This window comes from Lampetra planeri, unplaced genomic scaffold (assembly GCF_965212315.1).
Source record: "Lampetra planeri unplaced genomic scaffold, kcLamPlan1.2.h2 scaffold_1536, whole genome shotgun sequence".
Lineage (NCBI taxonomy): Eukaryota > Metazoa > Chordata > Hyperoartia > Petromyzontiformes > Petromyzontidae > Lampetra > Lampetra planeri.
In genome coordinates, this window is record NW_027614261.1 from 14,439 (window position 1) to 23,117 (window position 8,679).

General features: G+C 57.5%; 1 long non-coding RNA gene across 1 annotated transcript; it reads left to right on the top strand.

The window, feature by feature from the left end:
* Nucleotides 1-320: 320 nt before the first annotated feature.
* Nucleotides 321-5,155, top strand: LOC144739515 (uncharacterized). The gene is made up of 3 exons (XR_013589453.1): nt 321-1,078; nt 4,543-4,595; nt 5,121-5,155. It is a non-coding gene; the product is annotated as an uncharacterized LOC144739515 (long non-coding RNA).
* The last annotated feature ends 3,524 nt before the right edge of the window (nt 5,156-8,679 follow it).

Here is an 8,679-nt window from a genome sequence, read left to right on the forward strand (position 1 = left end):
ACCCACGAGTTACGTGATGACGTCACCGCCATCGGTTCACATCGCGTTGCGTAATGATGTCATCGCCGCGCGCCCCGACCCGTGCGCGTTGACGTCATCATCGAGCGCGGAACGACGTAGTGACGTCACTCCTACCCCTTGCCACACGCGGTGACGTCACTGCGCACGAACCCAACCGAGTGCGAGTTGACGTCATCACCGAGCGCGATACGACGTGGTGACGTCACCTCCTACCCCCACCCCTTTCCACCCGCGCTGACGTCACCGCGCTCCATCACAAACCGCGTGCGTGTTGACGTCATCGGCGAACGCGGGACGACGTGGTGACGTCACCCCCCCCAAATCCCCCCTCCCCCCGTCCCCCTCGCCGAAGTTTAATTGCTGAGGGGAATTCTTTTTTAAGCATTAAAATTAGCGCCGTTATTGTTTCGTGAGGAGATGTATTTTTACATTTAAAAAGTTACATTTACACGCGGCGAACGCGCGCGCTCGTGTGTGTGTGTGAGATTAAAAAAATATATATAAGAAGGCACTAAAACAACAGAAAAAAAATTCAATTAAACATTTAAAACGTCATTTTTTTTGTTAAATATAAAGTTGTTATTATTATTATACACAGAGAGAGATAGATTAATACTAACAACCAATCGTGGCGGCGGTGGTGGTGTACTAAGGTCAAATAAGAAGGCGCTGAAACAACGAACTAAAACATTTAATAGAATTTAAAAAGCGAAAGAGATTAAACATTCAAAGTTGTTATAGTTATATAGCGAAAGAGATAAACAATTAAAGTTATTATTGTTATACAGCGAAAGAGATCAACTAACACACAATCGTGGCAGCTGGTTTTAACAAGGCTAAATAAGGCTAAATAAGAAGGCGCTTCAAAGGGATATAGCTTAAAGGTTCAAGTTTCAACCCCACAGAGGTGGAGGTGGTGGTGGACGTGGTGGTGGAGGTGGTGGAGGTGGTGGACGTGGGAGGTGGAGGTGGTGGTGGACGTGGAGGTGGATCGGAGATGATGGCCAGCGGAGATGAAGATGTGGTGGAGAACTGGGAGGAGGCAGACGATAGCGGGGTGAGTGGTGAGGGTGAGTGGTGAGGGTGAGGGTGAGTGGGGTGAGTGGTGAGGGTGAGTGGGGTGAGTGGTGAGGGGGGTGAGTGGTGAGGGTGAGTGGGGTGAGTGGTGAGGGTGAGTGGTGAGGGTGAGTGGTGAGGGTGAGTGGTGAGGGGGTGGTGGTGGTGGTGAGGGGGGTGAGTGGTGAGGGTGAGGGTGGTGGTGTGTGAGGGGGGTGAGTGGTGAGGGTGAGGTGGTGGTGGTGGTGAGGGGGGTGAGTGGTGAGGGTGGTGAGGGGAGTGAGTGGTGAGGGTGGTGGTGGTGGTGAGGGGGGTGAGTGGTGAGGGTGGTGGTGGTGAGGGGAGTGGTGGTGAGGGGGGTGAGTGGTGAGGGTGAGGGGGTGGTGGTGGTGAAGGGGGTGGTGGTGAGGGGGGTGAGTGGTGAGGGGGGTGAGTGGTGAGGGTGAGGTGGGTGAGGGTGAGGGGAGTGGTGGTGAGGGTGGTAGTGGTGAGGGTGAGGTGGGTGAGGGTGGTGGAGGTGGTGAGGAGGGTGGTGGTGGAGGGTGAGTGGTGGTGGTGAGGGTGAGTGAGGTGGTGGTGAGGGAGGTGGTGGTGAGTGTGATGGTGGTGAGTGTGGTGGTGGTGAGTGTGGTGGTGGTGAGTGTGGTGGTGGTGAGTGTGGTGGTGGTGGTGAGTGTGGTGGTGTTGGTGAGGGTGGTGGTGGTGAGTGTGGAGGTGGTGGTGGTGGTGAAGGTGAGAGTGGTGAGTGTGGTGAGTGTGGTGGTGGTGAGTGTGGTGGTGGTGAGTGTGATGGCGGTGGTGAGTGTGGTGGTGGTGGTGAGGGTGGTGGTGGTGAGTGTGATGGTGGTGGTGAGTGGTGGTGGTGGTGGTGATGGTGAAGGTGAGAGTGTTGAGTGTGGGGGTAGTGAGGGTGGTGGTGGTAGACCGTGTGTCCTGTAGTCTATGGTGCATTGTGGTTTGTAGCGCAGTGTGTAGTGCACTACAGTGTGTTCGGTGTGGTTCAGATGGTGTGCGTGTGGTGTATCTGTGTATATGTGTGGTGTGTGGTGTGTCTGAGTGTGTGTGTATGTGTTTAAGTCGTGGTTTAAAGGATTATTCTACAGGGGCATCTCACTCAGTGTGTGCCGGGAAAGGTCCTGGCAAGGATTATTCAACATCGCCTTGCTAGGCACTCTGAGGAGAGGCTTGCGGAGCCCCAATGCGGTTTCAGGAAAGGGCGGTCCTGCACAGATGCCATATTTTCTGTCCGTCTGCTACAGCAGAGGTGTAGGGAATTCCAACAAGACCTACATCTCTGCTTTATTGACCTGGTCAAGGCCTATGATACCATCAGTAGGCCTGGGCTCTGGGCTGTTCTTCGTGCTTTCAGAGTCCCTGACCCTCTGCTCACGATCATTAAGGACCTTCGTGATGGTGAGCGGGCCCCGGGTAAAACTACGTGGCCGGGAGTCGGAGCCTTTCCCTGTACACCTTGGGGTGCGACAGGGATGTCCTCTGGCTCCCACATTATTTAACATTTTGACCACGTAGTTCGTGAAGCCTTCAATAGCTGTACCAGAGGAATTCCATTTGGTACAGATATAATGGGAGGCTGATCAATGCCCGGGTGCGATCAAGGGATGGCTCCCTATTGGTTAACCACGTTATGTATGCCGATGATTTTGTAATAGCTGCTCATTCAGAGGAGGAGTTGGAGACGCTGCTGCTGAGACTGGAGCTTGCCACTAAGAGGTGGGGCCTTACCATCAGCCCCACCAAAACTAAGCACCTGCCTGGGTATTTTGTACCATCGGACACTCCACCCCCACAACTCCTAATCGGTGATGGGGCAGTTATGGAGAGAGTGGAGAGTTTCCCATACCTGGGCAGTGTGCTTATGACCGGCTCCAGTTTAACAGTAGAGGCCTCACTCCGAATCAGTCGAGCGGCAATATCTTTTCATCGGTTGCGTAACGCTGTGTGGAAGCTACCTGGTCTGTCGCTCCGCACGAAGCTTCAGGTCTTCTCGGCCACGGTCATTCCCTCCCTTCTCTACGCTTGCGAAACGTGGACCCCCCTAATGGAGCATCTTCGCCGGTTGTAAACATTCAGGCTGGCCTGCCTACGATCCATCCTGGGTTTAACCTGCAGGCTGGATTGTGTGAGGAGCTCACAAATCCTTGAAAGATCTGGGCCATCGGTGAGCTCCTCCGGCAGGCAAGGCTGCGTTGGCTGGATCATGTAGCCCACATGCCCAGCCACCGCATGCCCAAACCGCTTTTGTTCAGCTGGATCAAGGGGGCTAGACGGGCACGGCGCGGGCTAGAGAGGAGATGGAGTGATGTGGTACAGGAGGACGTGGAGCTGAGTGGACTTGCCGATGACTGGTACCAGCGGTGTCAAGATCGGCCTCTGTGGAGGAGGCTCGTGAAGGACGCTACTCGGCAGTTGGAGGCAGTCGCCCTCCAACAACAACGGAGGGTGGAGGAGCGATGCTCACAACAACGAGCGGAGCGCTGGGTGGCTAAAGCACAGCAAGTTGGTACAGTAGGGCACAGGTGGTGCATCAGCCAGTCGTCTCGGTCATCTCAGTCAGTCGACCCGTGGCACCTGGGTCTGCCCCGTGACCTCCTGCCAGCGGGCGTTCGACACTTCACGTGGCCTCAAAGTGCACATGGCCTGGCACAAGCGTCGTGGTGGCGTCACCGCCACTTAGTGGCGAACGGCGGTTGTTGTTGGTGGTGGTGGTGGAGATGGTGGTGGAGATGATGGTGGTGGGTGGTGGAGATGATGATGATGATGATGGTGGTGGTGGAGATGGTGGTGGTGTTGGTGGTGGTGGAGATGGTGATGGTGGTGATTGAGGGGGTAGAGGTGGTGGTGGTGGAGACGGTGGTGTTAGTGGTGGAGACTGAGATGGTGGTGGTGGTGGTGGAGATGGTGGTGGTGGAGATGGTGGTGGTGGAGACGGTGGTGGTGGAGACGGTGGTGGTGGTGGTGGTGGAGATGGTGGTGGAGATGGTGGTGGTGGAGATGATGATGATGATGGTGGTGGTGGAGATGGTGGTGGTGTTGGTGGTGGTGGAGACGGAGATGGTGGTGGTGGAGAAGGTGATGGTGGTTGTGGAGATGATGGTGGTGGTGGTGGAGATGATGGTGGTGGAGATGGTGGTGGTGGTGGAGATGATGATGATGGTGGTGGTGGTGGTGGTGGAGATGATGATGATGGTGGTGGTGGTGGAGATGGTGGTGGTGGAGACGGTGGTGGTAGTGGTCGAGATGATGGTGGTGGAGATGATGGTGGTGGTGGTGGAGATGATGATGATGGTGGTGGTGGTGGTGGTGGAGATGATGATGATGGTGGTGGTGGTGGAGACGGTGGTGGTGGTGGAGATGGTGGTGGTGGTAGTGGAGATGGTGGTGGTGGAGCAGGTGGTGGTGGTGGTGGAAACCCCGAATCTCACCGGAGTTGGAACTCGTTCCCAGGAGCTGGATCGTCAACTGGACGCGACGCTGAAGATTTACACAAAGCGGGAGAGGTGAGACTCACACAGACAAAGGTCCCCCCGTGTAGCCTCTAGCAGGCTGTAGGGGCAAGTGCTGATTGCTACTCTATCACTCCCGAGAGAGAAACACACTCACTCGCACTCCCTCACACTCACACACACTCACACACACACTCACACTCACTCACACACACTCTCACACACTCACTCACACACCCACCCACTCACCTACTCACACTCACCCACCCTAACACACACTCACACTCACCCCCCCTCACACACACACTCACACCCACACACCCTCACACACTCACTCACTCACTCACCCTCACTCACACTCACACACTCACTCACACACTCACTCACCCACCCTCACACTCACTCACACTCACCCACTCACCTTCACACACTCACCCACCCTCACACACACTCCCACTCACCCTCACACACCCACTCACTCACCCACCCACCCACCCACTCACTCACACACCCACCCTCCCACCCACCCTCACCCACCCTCACTCTCACTCTCTCTGCCCCCCCCCCCACCACCCGCAGCAGGAGCAGGCAAGTCCCTGCTGCGCCTGCAGCAGTGCCACTACACACTCACCCACTCACTCACTCACTCACCCTCACTCACACTCCCACTCACCCCCCCTCACACACACACTCACTCACACTCACTCACACTCACCCCCTCTCACACACACACACACTCACTCACTCTCACTCACACACTCACTCACTCACCCACCCACTCACACACTCACCCACCCTCACCCACCCTCACTCTCTCTGCCCCCCCCCCACCACCCGCAGCAGGAGCAGGCAAGGCCCTGCTGCGCCTGCAGCAGTGCCACTACACACTCACACACACACTCACACTCACTCACACACACTCTCACACACTCACTCACACACCCACCCACTCACCTACTCACACTCACCCACCCTAACACACACTCACACTCACCCCCCCTCACACACACACTCACACCCACACACCCTCACACACTCACTCACTCACCCTCACTCACACTCACACACTCACTCACACACTCACTCACCCACCCTCACACTCACCCACCCTTCACACTCACCCACTCACCTTCACACACTCACCCACCCTCACACACACTCCCACTCACCCTCACACACCCACTCACTCACCCACCCACCCACCCACTCACTCACACACCCACCCTCCCACCCACCCTCACCCCACCCTCACTCTCACTCTCTCTGCCCCCCCCCCACCACCCGCAGCAGGAGCAGGCAAGTCCTTGCTGCGCCTGCAGCAGTGCCACTACACACTCACCCACTCACTCACTCACTCACCTCACTCACACTCCCACTCACCCCCCCCTCACACACACACTCACTCACACTCACTCACACTCACCCCCTCTCACACACACTCACACACTCACTCACTCACTCACACACTCACTCACTCACCCACCCACTCACACACTCACCCACCCTCACCCACCCTCACTCTCTCTGCCCCCCCCCCACCACCCGCAGCAGGAGCAGGCAAGGCCCTGCTGCGCCTGCAGCAGTGCCACTACACACTCACACACACCACTCACACTCACTCACACACACTCTCACACACTCACTCACACACCCACCCACTCACCTACTCACACTCACCCACCCTAACACACACTCACACTCACCCCCCCCTCACACACACACTCACACCCACACACCCTCACACACTCACTCACTCACCCTCACTCACACTCACACCACACTCACTCACACACTCACTCACCCACCCTCACACTCACCCACCCTCACACTCACCCACTCACCTTCACACACTCACCCACCCTCACACACACTCCCACTCACCCTCACACACCCACTCACTCACCCACCCACCCACCCACTCACTCACACACCCACCCTCCCACCCACCCTCACCCACCCTCACTCTCACTCTCTCTGCCCCCCCCCCACCACCCGCAGCAGGAGCAGGCAAGTCCCTGCTGCGCCTGCAGCAGTGCCACTACACACTCACCCACTCACTCACTCACTCACCCTCACTCACACTCCCACTCACCCCCCCCTCACACACACACTCACTCACACTCACTCACACTCACCCCCTCTCACACACACTCACACACTCACACTCACTCACTCACTCACACTCACTCACCCACCCACTCACACACTCACCCACCCTCACCCACCCCTCACTCTCTCTGCCCCCCCCCCACCACCCGCAGCAGGAGCAGGCAAGGCCCTGCTGCGCCTGCAGCAGTGCCACTACACACTCACACACACACTCACTCACACACTCACCTCACTCACACTCACACACTCACCCTCACTCACACACACACCCACACACCCCTCACACACTCACACACACACTCACTCACACACTCACCCTCACTCACACTCACACACTCACCCACACACCCACACACCCTCACACACTCACACACACACTCACACACTCACCCACTCACCCACCCTCACCCACCCACTCACTCACACACACACCCCCACCCTCACTCACACTCACACTCACCCCCCCTCACACACACACTCACACCCACACACCCTCACACACTCACACACTCACTCACTCACCCTCACTCACACTCACACACTCACTCACACACATCACTCACCCACCCTCACACTCACCCACCCTCACACTCACCCACTCACCTTCACACACTCACCCCACCCTCACACACACTCCCACTCACCCTCACACACCCACTCACTCACCCACCCACCCACCCACTCACTCACACACCCACCCTCCCACCCACCCCTCACCCACCCTCACTCTCACTCTCTCTGCCCCCCCCCCACCACCCGCAGCAGGAGCAGGCAAGTCCCTGCTGCGCCTGCAGCAGTGCCACTACACACTCACCCACTCACTCACTCACTCACCCTCACTCACACTCCCACTCACCCCCCCTCACACACACACTCACTCACACTCACTCACACTCCACCCCCTCTCACACACACACACACTCACACACACTCACTCACTCACTCACACTCACTCACCCACCCACTCACACACTCACCCACCTCACCCACCCTCACTCTCTCTGCCCCCCCCCCACCACCCGCAGCAGGAGCAGGCAAGGCCCTGCTGCGCCTGCAGCAGTGCCACTACACACTCACACACACACTCACTCACACACTCACCCTCACTCACACTCACACACTCACCCCTCACTCACACACACCCACACACCCTCACACACTCACACACACACTCACTCACACACTCACCCTCACTCACACTCACACACTCACCCTCACTCACACACACCCCACACACCCTCACACACTCACACACACACTCACACACTCACCACTCACCCACCCTCACCCACCCACTCACTCACACACACACCCCCACCCTCACTCACACTCACACTCACCCCCCTCACACACACACTCACACCCACACACCCTCACACACTCACACACTCACTCACTCACACACTGACACTCACTCACACTCACCCACTCACCCACCCACCCACTCACTCACTCACTCACCCTCCCACCCACCCTCACTCTCTCACTCACTCTTGCCCCCCTCCCCCCCCGCCCGCAGGCAGGAGCAGGCATGTCCCTGCTGCGCCTGCAGCAGCAGTGCCACTACACACTCACACACTCACTCACTCACCCTCACTCACACTCACACACTCACTCACTCACACTCACCCACTCACCCACTCACCCACCCTCACCCACCCACTCACACACACACACACACCCTCACTCACACTCACCCCCCCTCACACACTCACACCCACACACCCTCACACACTCACTCACTCACACACTGACACTCACTCACACTCACTCACCCACTCACCCACCCACTCACCCACCCACTCACACACTCACCCACTCACCCACCCTCACCCACCCACTCACTCACACACACACCCCCACCCTCACTCACACTCACACTCACCCCCCCTCACACACACACTCACACCCACACACCCTCACACACTCACACACTCACTCACTCACACACTGACACTCACTCACACTCACCCACTCACCCACCCACCCACTCACTCACTCACTCACCCTCCCACCCACCCTCACTCTC